Raw genomic sequence first — 15,666 nt, forward strand, 5'->3', positions numbered from 1 at the left:
ATCTTCCTTTCCCTGCCTTCCCAGACACTTTGTTCAAACAAATATTTTCTAGGGGAAAAATATCCTAAATATAGGATGTCCCCAAAGTCACCATAGATAGGGAAAATGCGAAATTGTAGCTAATTGTACCTTTATTTACAAAATACTCATTCTGAATTTTTCCTTTGTATGGAGACTTTTGGGACACCCTGTAGATTAAGCACTTTAACATGAAGACAGTATAAAAACACTGACTTTGAGTTCAGACTAATGTGAGTTCAAATTGTACCTCTGCCCAGAGCCCAGGTTACGACCTCGTCCCAGCTATTTAACCTCTCCGAGCACCAGCTCTCCTACCTGTTAAGGAAGAATAAGTAATACCTACTTTAGGAAGTTATAATAAGAATTAAATGAAATAGTTTTAAAAGTGATTTACAGTATAATATTTAGATCTTGTAAATTTAATAAATAGTAATAATTATTTTTAAAACATTCATTCATTTAAAAAATGTTAAGCACATATTAGGTATTATATTGTTTAAACATATAAGTTTGACCTTGTATTTGTTCCAAAGCAAGGAAACGTGAAGATTTGAAGCTCAGTTTCCAGAGAGAGACGGGGTATGCAGGCAAATTTGAAATGTTTTCTTAGCATCTGTCTCTTTCTCCAAGCAATTTGGACTCAGCTTTCCGTGCTTTGCTAAGTTACCATTCTCTCATCTGATTTCCATTTTCCAAAACAGTGTCATCTTTTGTCTGTTAGTTTTTTTTTCTCTCCTCCTATTCCTTGTCTTTGTGGGTTCACATCTGTTGGAGGGATGAGGATGTCAATATAAATGTGGTATTCAATCAACCATGCCTAAGTGCAAGACAAATAAGTACTTGTAAAGAAAACTCAAAAGTGTCATTGGAAAACTGAGAAGAGAAAAACAATCTCTACTTGGTTGAGTCTAAGAATGTTTTAGTAAATCAAAACATTTGCCAAAACAGGGTGGATGAGGGTGAGATCCACTGAAAATAGGATAAGAAGCAGAGGAATCGTGTGATGGTTTGGGGAACAAGGCTTCGGTGAGACAAGTACTGCACACACGGGGTATGCAAGGGAACTTCTGGAGGATTTGAAGAGTTCAGACTTTATTTTCTATGTCCGTGGAAACCAGAAGACCTGGTTGGATATAGACAGATTTAATAACAACTCTTAAAATACCTCAAAGAAGAAATCAATGAGAGAGAAAATGCTGGTGCAGAGAATAGGTAAGACGCTGTTCAAAGAGATCAGACGAGGAATGAAGAGGGATGGAGTATATACATCGTCTGATTAACATCACAAATTTGATTTTCTGGTGAACTCATTTTGCAGCGTTCGGAGTCTTTCTGAGTGGTGTGTTTCTCTGTCAAACTCATTTCTCTTGCTTTTTCATCCTTCCTCCTTCTACCACTCCCATCCCCAAACCATCTCTTCTAAGTCCTTGCCAGAAACAGTGATGCTAATTTATCTTGGCCTTGTGCTCTCCCGTATTATGTCATAGTGCTAAATAAATTTTCAGCTCTTACTACCATGAGCATGAGGTGATATGCATAAATCTTACACATTTGCTTTTCTTCTTCCCTCACGCCCCCCACCCAACATTTATCTTTGAAACTGGCACTGCATTGCTGATGCAATCACCCAAATCCCGTCCCTGTCCAGAATTCCAGATGGTACAAACAGCTTTTTATCTCCTGTTGGAAAATGGCATATTCAGGGCAAGTCTACGCCTACATAAAATTTCATTGGCAAATTATTTGACACTCAGATAACTGATTAAATTAATTGAGCTTTTAATCTACATTGTTTTATGCAAAACAGACTGTTTAATCTCTTTCCAAATCTGGATGTTTAAAAGTAAAGCAATTTTTGCTTTTCCTCATAAAAACCATTAACTTCTCAAGCATAACTAATTAGCCAACAAGGTATCGTAAGAGATGAGTGCCAGTTTTATAAAAGTTTACACTCTTGTAGGCTGAAATCACTCTGACGTTTATTATTCCCAATAAGCTACACACTTTGGATCTTAGGACAAACTATAATGTTTATGGTGTATATGTTTTTAAGATTTCATGAAATAATACGGGGTTGACTCGTGCTATTTATAAATCAAAATTCAATCATCTTGGAGTTCATGTACATTCAAAGAATGGAGATTTGGATTAGTTTCTGGGACCCTTAAGGTAGATCAGTGTTCCCAGAACAATTTAAAAAATTGCTAATAATTCACAATGGGTGATTTAGACATCTGGTAAAACTCAGCCCAGGTTTTAAAAAAATTCTCCTCAACATCTGTGATACTTTGCTCTAATTATGTCAAAGCAATACAGAAATAGATGAAAATGAAAACCTCCCAGGATTTGAAGTCAGAAGGGAAAACGTTTTAAGGTATTTGGGATTTTTTTTTTAATTAAAAGTATTTGATTGCTTTACAACAGTTGCTCTCCTGGCGGGCAGCTTTCCCTACGAAGATATCTTATGAGCAAGATGGTTGTGTGGAGTGATGCTCTAAGGAACAATGACAGCTGTGTATGAATCTGAGATTTCCCTTACCTATCAAATGTTATTTTATGGATATAAATATATATACATAGCCTATGCTGAATAGAAGAGAGTCAAATGTAGGACTTATAAATAGAAGATGTTGCATGGTCAGGTCTCTTAGTTCAGAGAGAGGAAGAAACGTCCCTGCCTAGTTTTTACTACTTTAATCATGTTGGTCATTTTTGTAATTTTCTTTTTCTCTGTCCTTGTTTTCTTTTTAAGATTTTTCTCTTTTTACCCTTTCTTCCTTCTTTCCCTTCCTCCCTCCATTCCTTCCTTCCTTATTTTTTTCTTCTTTCCTCCCCTTCTTGCTTTCTCTTTATTTCTTTCTTCCTTCCTTTTCCCCTCTTCTTCCTTTCTTTTTTCCACTCTTCCTCTCTCCTTCCTTCAGTCCTACTTACCTGCCTGCCTTTGTTTCTCAATGAAGATATGAGTGCACTATTCTCTATTTGTTTTACATTTGTTCTCTTATCCTGGTACTTATCAGCACAGAAACTAATTCTTCAGGAGTAATTTTAAATTCCCATAGAAATGTTTCCAAATGTTCGTAGCAAACAACAAAGTTCAAACGGTTGCAAATTTGGAAAGCTGCCTGAATTTTGCTTAGGAAACTTTGGAAGTCAGATAGACTTTCCAGATGTAAGTGAATTTATCACATTCTCACAGCCAAGAGCACTTGCGATGTGTGTTGTTATCTATTTTGTTTTCAGCACTCTGGGCAAACAGAACAGTAAAACAATACAAGACAAATAAATAACATTAAAAGACCTTCCAGGGCCTTTCTTTCATCGACTGGCGAAGTTGGTAATAATATTATATCTTCCTTCTTCTTCTTAACCTTTTTACAAAATCCCATTCTTTATGATACATGTATTGTTTTTAATGTCAGTAGGCATGAGTGTGACAGCCTGGTGAAACAGGCCTAGTTAAGTTATCATAAAAAAAAAAAAAAGTGCTGTTATCCACTCTTCCCATTCCTGGTATCTGGTTCAGTGGTTGGTAAATCATTGCCACACATTAAAACCACCAAAAAAGTTGATTAGTTCACTAGTCAACACTAATTTATGAAGCACCTTTATGTTCTAAGCACTGGTGTGACTCCTACTATAGTTGAGGTTGTTTTTAAGAATGGGGGAGACAATAGGTGAAGAGGGAGATGAACAAGATAATTTCATATGGTGATGACTGTTGGGAGGATAATAACAACATAGGGGCATTCATTCACAGAGAAGGATCAGGGTGGGGTAGGGATATAATGAGTCTCTTCATTTGGGTGGCTAAGGAATATCTTGTAAAGAAGGCACTTGTCACCTGAAATAGCCAGAGGCACCCCAGACAGAGAACACACAAGTGCCAATGCCCTAAGGAAGGAATAATGTCTTGTGTAGGAGAGAAAAAGAAGGAGGTAGAGAAAAAGTCTTACGAGCAGGGTTTTTTTGTTTGTTTGTTTGGTTTTGTTTGTTTTTTTTTTGTTTTTTTTTTTTTAATAAATGTCTAACCTGTTCTAAGGGGATGGACCTCTGTTTCTTGCAATCTGGAAAAAATATATATATCCAAAGTAGCACCGTTATATAACTTTTAGGGTAGTACCCGGTATTCTAGGTTCTCATTGAAATGCCAGCTCATTAATCAATCACTCTTGTCTTGATCTCCCAACTCAAAGTAATTTATTCTATCTGACTCCACATAATTGTACCTGCACTTATCATCTAACAATAACATTATTCTTTTCCACAATAAAATTTTGAGTTTTTTCTTTTCCTTTCTGCACAGGAACCAAGCATTTATGCTTTCTATTTATCTCATTCCACCTAAAACAGTGTGTTACAAATAGGAGCTCTTCAACAAATATTTGTTGATTGGTTGAAGGAGTAATATTAGGTATTGCTAAAGTGTCAGTTTTAGATTATGAGCTTTTAAGTTATAAGGATCATAGAATCAATTCCAGTTAGGGCTACAAATGACTTTTTTAAAAATTTAATTAAATCATTTGCAGTTGATAACCAAGTCCTAAAAGGAATAAATGACTGCACCAAGGTCAAACAGCTAATATATTTATTGGCCAAGGACCTGAATCCATCTCTTGCCTCTAAGTGTTTAGATGTCTTACTGTACTACACGGTTGTACATTTCAGTACAGCTACTGACTTAGTCCATATTGTGCTTCTATAATAGAATACCACATACTGGGTAATTTATAATGAACAGGAAATTGTTGGCTCACAGTTCTGAAGGCTAGGAAGTCCAAAACTGAGGGGCTGGCATCTGCTAAGGGCCTCCTTGCTGCATCAGCCCATGGTAGAAGATGGAAGGGCAAGAGAGAGAGAAAGAAGGGATTAAACTCACCATTTTATGACAGTCCCATTTTATGAGGCCCTCGTGGCCTAAAGGTCCCACCTCTTAATATTGTTACAATGGCAATTAAATTTCAACCTGAGTTTTGGAACAGACAGACATTCAAACCATAGCAGCAACACACACATTTTCTGATCCAATATATACATTGCCTTCAGCATAATAAAGAGTTTGTAAAAGCTATGCAAGACAGTAATCAATAATCAAAGAAAGGAAGGGACTGCCAGATTAATGTTGCTAAAAGAAATCTCAGTCTCAACACTTTTTTGTAGGGACTCCATATGCTGTTGACTGTGTACGGTCTCACCCATTTAAGGAGGTTACGCACAGTGTTAAGTATCAAATCTGTATAGGCTAGAAGCACTGTTACAATTCTAACACTTACAGCAGCCCTCTGCTGATTACCTAAATTTAGGTTGCTGACCAGCCTAGCAAAATTGTCAGCATTAAACATTCAAGGACTGCAGGATACCTTCAACCATAGTTGAAAAGATCACGTATCACTCAAATCGTAATACCTTTACTTCTTAGTATGGTGGGCAGGACAGTTAATTTGCTGTAGAATCAAAGAGAACTAAATCTTAAATCCTCCTCTGTAAATTACTAACTAGCAATGTAAACTTGGAAAAGTTACTTCTTAAATCTTTGCTACTTTAGATGTCAAATGGGGATAATAACCTTGTATCACTGGGTTCCTTCAAACGCATTACCGTATTTTGTTTTTCTGCCATCCTTATACAATCTATGGACCTCCATGAACACTTATGATGTTTATTCTCCACATGGGTTTTCCATTCCATACAATCTTGTTTTCCCTCTACTAGATTATAGTTTTTTATGCATAAGCACAAACACTTAACCAACCTACATCTGTTATCTAGTACATGTGTCAAATATAAACAAAGCCAGGCACTAAAGGACAGATTTTAATTAGTAATGTACTATTGCAGTAAGGAAGAGTCTAATGGGAGCTGAACTCAGCTTGAACTTGTACAGAGGTGACTGTGTACAGAGGGACTCCACACAGCACATGAGTCCCTACAAAAAAGTGTTGAGACTGAGATTTTAAAGAGAGCATGAGGATGTAGGGAGGGAGGTAAGTGAGGGCTCAGTAGAGTTAGAAAAGTGAAAAATTTAAAAAAGCAGGAAGGGGAGGTCGTCCCTACAAAATTTGTCTGAGTTTATTAACTGGTTCTTACTAAAGTTGGGCCTCTACTCACCTACAGAGCCTGGGAGGCAGGGACCCTATTTTCAGCTGTTGGCTGGTGCCAACAGTAAATTCTTTTGGTGGCCTTGAGTTTTCTCAGACAGGCACTTTGAGGAGGGCTAGGGTTATCCGAGGGATGCGCTCTGGAGCGCTAAGAAACTATGTTAGCGTTTCGACAAAGTCTTTATAGGTCAAAGTTGAAGTCTAGTTGAGAAAAGGCTTAGAAGAGCCTGGCTAGAGTTTGTTCAATAAGAGAACTTCTGTCACATGGTTTTTCATCCTCAACACTGTTGATATTTTGGGCTGGATGATTCTTTGTTACGGTGTGGGGGTCTGTCCTGTACAGTGAAGAAGGCTTAGCAGTATCCTGACTCTATCTAGATGCCGGCAGTAGCCACCTCGTGTCCCCAGTTTAACAATGTAAATTCCCCCGAGATCAAAATGTTTCCAGCTGAAAGGCAGGGATCTTGTACAGAGGCACTCATAATGCAAAGCACACCAGCTTGAAGCTGGGGAAGCCCCTGATGGAGGCCCTGCAGGAACCTCAAACTAAGCACAGCTCTACTTGGATTCATACTCTTCTTCACTCCCTACAACGGTCCCCATCCTTTCATTTCTCATTTCTACTACCAGCACCATTATCCACTTATCAATCTGAGCAGAAACTTGAGATACATCCATGACTATGTTTTTACTATTTTCTTATTGTGTATGATAAAAAATCCCCAAAACCGAAAAAACAAAACGCTCTCAAATCAGTCTCTCTCTTCCTGCAAATTTCAACAAATACTTACAGAAGGAAGGTCGCATTTAATGTATATTATGTTTTAGTTCAGCCTATGCGTAACTACACATCAAATAAACACAATAATGAATTAAGTCATGAGATAAAACTAGAACCAAAAATGAAATTGCCAAGGACTTTAGATATGTAAAATGCATAAATAAATCAACTGGATTTAAAAAAAATTAAGATTCCCTCTCCTTGTCTCAGCTGTCATCTCTACCACTAGAATCCAATACCATACCCCATCACAGTGAGTGAGTGAGCTAATATCACTTTAAGACACCTAAAACTAGTGTCATTGGTCAAAACACATGGGTCAGCTCCATTAATCTAATGACATACAGATTTGGGGACTCTGATGATTTGACAAAGGTGGTGACATTTGCTCACAATGACATCAAAATATACTACCTTCATGATTTTTTAAAAATTGAGATAGATTACTCATTGAGTTTTAATATGATATAATTAAAATTCATGAATCAACATAGGTGATTTGTGTGTGTGTGTGTGTGTATGAGAAAGGGGAAGGGGGGAGGGAGGGATCTTAATTTAAACAATATTGTCATTTTTTTCATATTTTTTTTCTCTGATTGAAAGGCCTCAGTTTCTTTTGAACTCAAATACTTTGTTTATTTTTTCTGAATTGACATAAAACTAAAATAACTATCCTTTGGAAATTAGAAATTAAAGCTCATCACAGATGGTGGCTGTCTCCTCTTGTCCAGTCATCTGGCTCATTTCGAACAAATCCCTATTTAATTCCTCTCTTCTGGAAAATTTCTAATCAAACCTTAAAAAATCAACTCTATCAAACAATCCCTCCCTCCATGCCAAAAATATCAAAAAAAATGAAAGTAGAAGAATTCATGACCTTGAAATGTGAGCAAAACATCATCCAATCACCACTGTAGGGTACAGAACCTTCAGTTCCGCAGAACAGGTGGCAAAACAATTACAGATGTGCAGCTGTTTCGTGCCATCAAATTCTCCGTGGAAAAGCTGGAGGTGATTGTTATGTAAAAAAATGTGTTTTATCTTCAAAGAATATATTTAATAAAACTGTGAGGTATGTCAATTTGCCAGCCAGAGGTAGAGGCATTTTGAAATTTGACTATAGTTTTGTTTATATTAAGAAATTACACTTATTAGCGTAAATCATCTAAATTATAAATTAGCATAATAGAAACATCTCTGCAATAAAAAGCTGCCATTCTATTACCGCATAGCTTTATTTCTATGAGACTTTATTAGCAATGAATATCAAGCAGGCCAGGAGACGTAATATATTGCCTAATGTGGTACTGTAGAATGGAAAACATACTTCATGAATATGCAAACTCTATTTCCATACGTAAAAAATAGCTTTATAAATATATGTCCAGTAACACCAACATGGTGGCTGTTATATTATTTTCCTAGCATGACTCATACTGCATACACCTGCAACTGCAATATATTCTAAGTGTATCTTTGCGATTCAGGGAATAAAACGACAAAGGAAGAAATGTTCACTGAGGATCTACCACAGACACGGCAGCATAAAAGACGTTATGGAAAAGGGTGGTAGGGAGAATGGGAGGAAGCAAAAAAGGGAGGCTGGGGAAGGGAGAACAAAGAACTAAAAGTAGAAAGTGAAACATTTTTGGTTGTTCATTCCCACAAAGGGTTAATACAACTCTTGAGTTTGGTGTATGATCCCCACTGCAAAGATAAGGAATGGGGCCCAGATGAGCAGGGACTCTCTTGTGGTCACCCAGTGTGCTAGGGTGTGAATCCGGTCCTTGTGGTCATGAGCCCCTTGCCCATTTCTTTTTTTTATGTTTTATTTAAGCATGTTATGGGGGTAAAAATGTTTAGGTTACATATATTGCCTTTGCTCCACCCAGTCCGAGCTTTAAGCATGTCCGTCCCCCAGACAGTGCACACCACACCCATTAGGTGTGAATATACCCATCCCCTCCTCCACCCTCCCACCTGCCTGACACCCAATGAATGTTACTACTAAATGTGCACGTAAGTGTTGATCAGTTAATACGAATTTGATGGTGAGTACATGTGGTGCTTGTTTTTTCATTCTTGGGATACTTCACTTAGTAGAATGGGCTCCAGCTCTATCCAGGGTAATACAAGAGGTGCTAGATCACCACTGTTTTTTGTGGCTGAGTAGAACTCCATGGTACATATATATGCACCACATTTTCTTAATCCACTCATGTATTGATGGGCACTTGGGTTGTTTCCACATCTTTGCAACTGTAAATCATGTTGCTATCAACATTCCAGTGCAGATGTCTTTTTTATACAATATATTTTGTTCCTTTGGGTATATGCCCAGTAATGGGATTGCTGGATCAAATGGTAGTTCCACTTTTATCTCTTTGAGGTATCTCCACATTGCTTTCCACAGCGGTTGTACTGGTTTGCAGTCCCATCGGCAGAGTATGAGTGTGCCTATCTCTCTGCATCCACGCCAACAGTTATTGTTCTGGGACTTTTTGATAAAGGCCATTCTCACTGGAGTTAAGTGATATCTCACTGTGGTTTTGAATTACATTTCCCTGATGATTAGAGATGTTAAGCAATTTTTTCATGTTTGTTGGCCATTAGTCTGTCTTCTTTTGAAAAGTTTCTGTTCATGTCCTTTGCCCACTTTTTGATAGGGTTGCTTGATTTTTTTTCTTGCTGATTTTTCTGAGTTCGACATAGATTCTAGTTATCAGCCCTTTATTGGATGTGTAGCATGCAAATATTTTCTCCCGTTCTGTAGGTTGTCTCTGTTTGCTCTCGTGATAGTTGCCTTGGCTGTGCAGAAGCTTTTTAATTTGATCATGTTACAGTTTCCTGGAGAAGGCATGGATGGAAAGGGCAGGGAAGCTGGGTAAACAGACTTTGTGGCCAGCACACTCACTTCCACCAGAGCCTCTCTGCTTCTATTTTCTTCATGAGAATTCTGCACACGTGTGTATTTGAAGAGAAGTTTGGAAACAACTGCACTAATCTGCTCGTACCTCCTGCTGTCTATGAGTTGGTAGTCTCATCAGTATGGCAAAAGCAAACCACCCAGAAATGCTAAAAACTGCATGAAATGTTTCCGGGAGGGTGAAATAAGATCCTTGTGTATCTGGAGGATGTTGGTGAGGGAGCTTGGTGAGGAAAGACTGAAGGAAGTGAGTCCTGACCTGGGTTGTGTACCACAGGTGATGGCTGGAGAGAGCAGGGGAGAGGGAGGGGGTGAAATGGTGAGGGAGAGGCTCTCTGGTTCCTGGGACCCAGATTTTAACACTAGGTAGGACTCACTGCAAGTTTCACTAGGAAGGACTCTTCTCATGTATAGAGAGCAGAGTCTGGAACTAGCAGTGTGTGTTTATGTAGCAACGGAGAGAATACCTTGATTAAAAAGGAGTGCTAAGGAGCAATGTGCAACCACATTGCCTCTGTATGGAATGATATTTGGAACAGATCATTCAGGGACATCCACTATTGAGAATATGTCTGTGAAAAAGTTTTATGTTTTTGTTTTTAACCTTACAAGGTTGCCATTTTAAACTGTAAGATTATTACTGTAACACACTTTGATTTAATGAGCACTTTGTATTATGAAAGGTTTCCTGATATATAACTAAAATAGGTCAAAGGCTCTCACCTACATGGAAGGCCCCTAAACTTTGGGTGATACCCTCTTGCTCCAAATCCAATCTCCAAAGTTTGTCTCCGAAAAAAATCCATTTATCTGTTCGCAGACACTTAGGTTGCTTCCATGTCTTGGCCTCCCCTCCTTTTTTCCTAATAACGTTATAGGTTATTATTTGAAATTTCAAATTCTATTTCACCTTGTAACAGTTACAAATTGTCTCTTGAGAGAATGCATGAGAGGAGGTCATGGCTCCTTTAGAAAGATGGAAGTAATGGTGAAATTAGTTTTGAGAGTGAACCTTGAGAGTAGCAGTGATTTCTAGAATGTTGAAGAGACAATGAATGCAGAGACCAAGAAAATAAACAGGTGACGTTTATTCTTTTATGTTTGACTCAGCAAGTATGTATGCAGTATCTATTCTGAATGACGCACGATTTTAAAGTTTAAGTTACATAAACTAATAATCAAAGAAGGATACATGTAAGGGAGAAAGAGAAAGAGAAGACTGGAGCAGAGAGAGAGAGAGAGAGAGAGAGAAAGACAGAGAGAAAAGCATGCAGACAGGAGAGACACAGAGAAGGGTGTATGTTAAGAGAAAATGGTGTGTTAAATACTGGACATAGCATAACATGAAGACTCAAAAGGCCAGAACTCCAGTACAAGTCTTGTAAAAGCTAGCTCTATGATTGCAAAGTGGTATAGAGGGTCTCAATTAACTTGTATTTTCTTTAACTGTGACCTCTAAATAAATACATTCTATCTAGATTAGAAGCATAGTCCAGTGGGTCGAGGGCTTTTTCTTTTATTTTTAAAGCTGTTTCTCTCCTCATATGTGTGAGTCTTACAAACTCACGCACTTGAATCATGTGTAATGCGTGGAGAACTATGCCTGCATTTTAAAGTCTGAACAGCTGTGACATTTGCACTTCTTATACCAAGGGTGACATTCCTCATTTCCCAGGGAATATGATGCTGTCCCGAATCTCATGGGAAAGTAACATTCCTGAGTGTGGCCAGAAACACAAGAAATACACCTTCCTAAGGGACAATATGGTTTCAGCAGTGTGGCTCTGAGGAGGAGGCTGCCCTCTCACTGAGCGTATTAATACACTACGCTATTCGATCCTCTTATGACAAAAACAGCAATTTAATTCATATTCAGTTAACCATTAGCTTCAATAACAGCGATGGCTCTGAATTTACAGCATGACTGGCACTGACAATACCTGAAATGGAGCACTGTAAATATTACTGCTGGGAGATTCCCGCAACAGCTGCTGGGTCGTACTGTAAATGTCTATTTCCTCCAGGGAGAGCTTCCTGTGTGACAGTTTTACAATGCTTCTATGTTCAGGGTACATAGATTAGATTTCCTGAGGAAACTGCAAGAGAGACAATGGCAATTCTCTGGCAGTACTATAAAATGTGTAGAAGCTTATAATTTCACATTTAAATTTGAAAGCAAAAGGTGTGCGTGCATTCTCTCTCTCTCTCCCCCACCCCCATGCATTATTTCATTGGGAACTTTCCCAAGTAAATAACAAATACCATTTTTTCTATAAATAGACAGCATTCAAACACTTGGCTCAAATATCACAGGTTCTATACTCTCTCCTTTGGGGCCACCAAAGTCAGGTTATGTATTTTTTATCTTTAAGCAGCATCTCCTCTGAATTGCACCTTATTAATTTCTACAGGCTCATAGAAATTAACTTTATTAAACTCTGTAATCATCTATCCCGATATTATTTATTAAAAACACTATTGTGTTTATATAAGCAAACTCGTATTTTCCAGTGATCTCCTCACAACTGAAAGCTGCTAAAGTCTCCCAGTGTATAGCTATTCAACCCAGGAACGTGCATTTGTAAGATTGTTAATGTTACTGTGATTTAGAACACTGTCTGATAAGGCAAGCCATGTATGTGTGAAGCAGAGCCATTTTAGACAGAGATTCTAAGTGACAATAGGAAACAAGGATTATATACTACAAACAACTTTACAAATAGAACTTGGTGCAAAATACAACATTCTCTCAATTGTCCTTGTGTATTTATATATGGCTTTGTATGCAAACGTTTTGTGGTGTCTGACCAGTCCAAATGCTAAGGCCACTGTTTTCTCTAAGAACTGCTTTAACCCACTTGATAGCAGTATTATAGTTTCTTGACAAGAAGGTTTCTGACAAGCCCTAGTCATAGCACTCTGCAGAATACTGGATATTTGGCCCATTGTTTCCTGTCGTTTGGAATAAAGACACAGAAAAAGTTTAGCTAGTATTTAGGGTGTGAGGATTATCACATCCTAAAAATATCAAAAACCTTTTTTTTTTTTTTTTAATGAAATGGAGCTTCTAGGTATGTTCTTAAGATGCTTGCAAAAGGTTTGATCTTTCTGAAAAGTTCTTTGAGACATCACCTTAGATCTTTCTGAGGTCTCCGCAAGGGACTATACATTTTCATCCTGGGATTGAGGTTGGTTCAGAGGAGCTTTCTTATTTTGAGAACTCATTACTGTTTGGAAAGACCATTCTGGCCACATCACACACCTTCAAATTATACTTGAAAATTGAATAGTTTGTTCTTTAGCCCATCTCTGTCTTGTCTTATTTTATTAGAGAAGCCAGTGGCATGAGCCACGTTCCATCTGGAGATGAAGATACCCTTCCCTACCTCTGCAAGTTCATTATGTACATTTTATATTCTCCTTAATTAAGGTAAGAGTTTTACTAAATTTTCTGTAACTTAATGAAATCTCTGCATTCCTACAGCTTTTTATATTTTCCTCTCAGTCTTCCAAGCCTTTCTAGATTTTATCAAAGATCTCCTCAAAGCTTTCCATGCTTTCGATTTGTCCCAAAGCCAATGTCACATTTTATGTTCTTATTATATGTAGCATCGTATAGTATTCTGTAATGGAGTATAGCACTACAGGTATATACAATACACAATATAGTATAGCAGTCTACTTTCAAGTTCTAAATTTCCATTTGTTTGCTACTGCTGCCTAGCAAACTATCCCAGTAATTGGTGGCGGGAAGCAACATTTTACTACGCTCATGAATTCTGTGGGTCAAGAAATTTGACTAGGCACCATGTGGGTGGCTTGGCTTATTTCTGCTTCATGATGTCAGGAGCTTTAGTTGGTAAGGCTTGATGTTTAGGGGTTAGAAACATCTGAGGTGTCTTGACTCACATATTTGGATGCTGACTGGGATCTCAGCTGGGCCTTTAACCAGAGCACTTGCAAATGACCTCTCCATGTGGCACGCAGATCTCAGGAAATGCAGATTTCTTAGTTGGTTCCAAAAGCAAGTTTTTGTAAGAAGCAATATTGACTTTTATAACCCAGCCATTGAAGTTACATAGCGTCATTTTCACCGCACTCCATCCGCCAAAGCTGTCACGAGCCCAATCAGATTCAAGGAAAAGTGATATATATTCCCAATCACTCAATGGGAAGAGTGTCAAGGGAACATGGTAAAAGAACATACGCAATGGTAAATATTGTTGCATCTATCTTTGGAATATACATTCAACATATTAGCTAACACAATGTCACCTTTTGTGGCTGCATTCTTACATTAAACAAGGCAGGTAATCTATTATCAAGTAATATACATTTCTTCCCACTATCCCACAAAAATCAATTTTAATATTGAATGAAAAAAATTAAACCACCTTTAAACATGACTCTTTTCAGAGCTTATCATCCATACTTCTACTACTGTTCTAGATCAACTCACCCAATTGACAGGTGAGTAAGGTGAGTTGCAGAGAAGCAAAGGAAGGGGACCCTGATCAAATAATACATTTTACACAAGGTTAAGATCAAAATCCGCATTTTAACTGGACCATCAATTAAGATAAATACCTTCTTATCTGAACTACTTATTAGAATATTTCCATAGTAAAAAGTATCTTTCAATCACTTTGTAAATAAACAGATTCCAAAGTGATTTCATATACATAACCAAAACAGGACTATGACAACAGAAAAGAGTAACTTCATTCAAATAAACAACTTAAGTCAATTTTCTTTTCAAAGAAAATCTTGACTGACTAGTGATTCAGATATATGTTGAGTTATTCTAAAGGCAGTAATGAATTAGAAATATGCATTTTAGCAAGCTGAATCAGAGTTAAAAATTAAATTACCTTAAAATATTCAGACATCAAGACCACTTTCATGGCAAAACTATTCTTAAATATCTGACAGAAAAAAGCATATACGTCAAACTATTTAGTTTTCTCAGTCTTTTAAAAATTAATATGGAAAATAGCTACCAATTGGCTATTAATTTTTGTGATTAGAAAACCAAGTTAATGGGTCCAAAGTTAATGAACAAGAAGAAAACTGTGAGGATCAGATTATTTTTGTCATCACCCTTAACTCTTAACATTACCCAGACATCTCATAAAGCATGGGTTTCTGAGTTGAAAGAATTGGCTGGGTACAAGGAAAATTACTTAAGATAAAACATAAATAGTACATGAACAAACAAAAAAAACCCTAGTTTCTCAACTAATATTTACTTATACCTTTTGATATCAACCATTACTATGAATAAAATGCAATTTAAAACTTCATTGATTTAAACAAAAAGAACAAATCTGGAAGCATCAAATTACCAGATTTCAAACTACACTACAAGGCTGCAGTAACCAAAACAGTATGGTATTGGTACAAAAATAGAGATACAGACCAGTGGAATGAAAACAGAGAACCCAGATATAAAATCATCCACATACAGCCAACTAATCTTTGCCAAAGCAGACAACAACATACACTGGGGAAAAGAAGCCCTATTCAGTAAATGGTGCTGGGAAAACTGGAGAGCTACATGCAGAAGAATTAAACAGGACCCCTGTCTCTCATCACTCACAAAAATTAATTCGAGACGGGTAAGAGACTTAAATGTAAGGCATGAAGCCATCAGAATTCTAGAGGAAAATGTAGGAACAATTCTTCTAGATATTGGTTTAGGCAAAGAATTTATGCATAATACCCCATAATACCCCAGCAACAACAAAAATAAATAAATGGGATTTGATTAAACTAGAAATCTTCTACACAACTAAGGAAATAATCCACAGAGCAAATAGATATCCCATAGAATGGGAGAAAAT

The sequence above is a fragment of the Eulemur rufifrons genome, chromosome 23 (genome assembly GCF_041146395.1).
Source record: "Eulemur rufifrons isolate Redbay chromosome 23, OSU_ERuf_1, whole genome shotgun sequence".
In the NCBI taxonomy this organism is placed as follows: domain Eukaryota; kingdom Metazoa; phylum Chordata; class Mammalia; order Primates; family Lemuridae; genus Eulemur; species Eulemur rufifrons.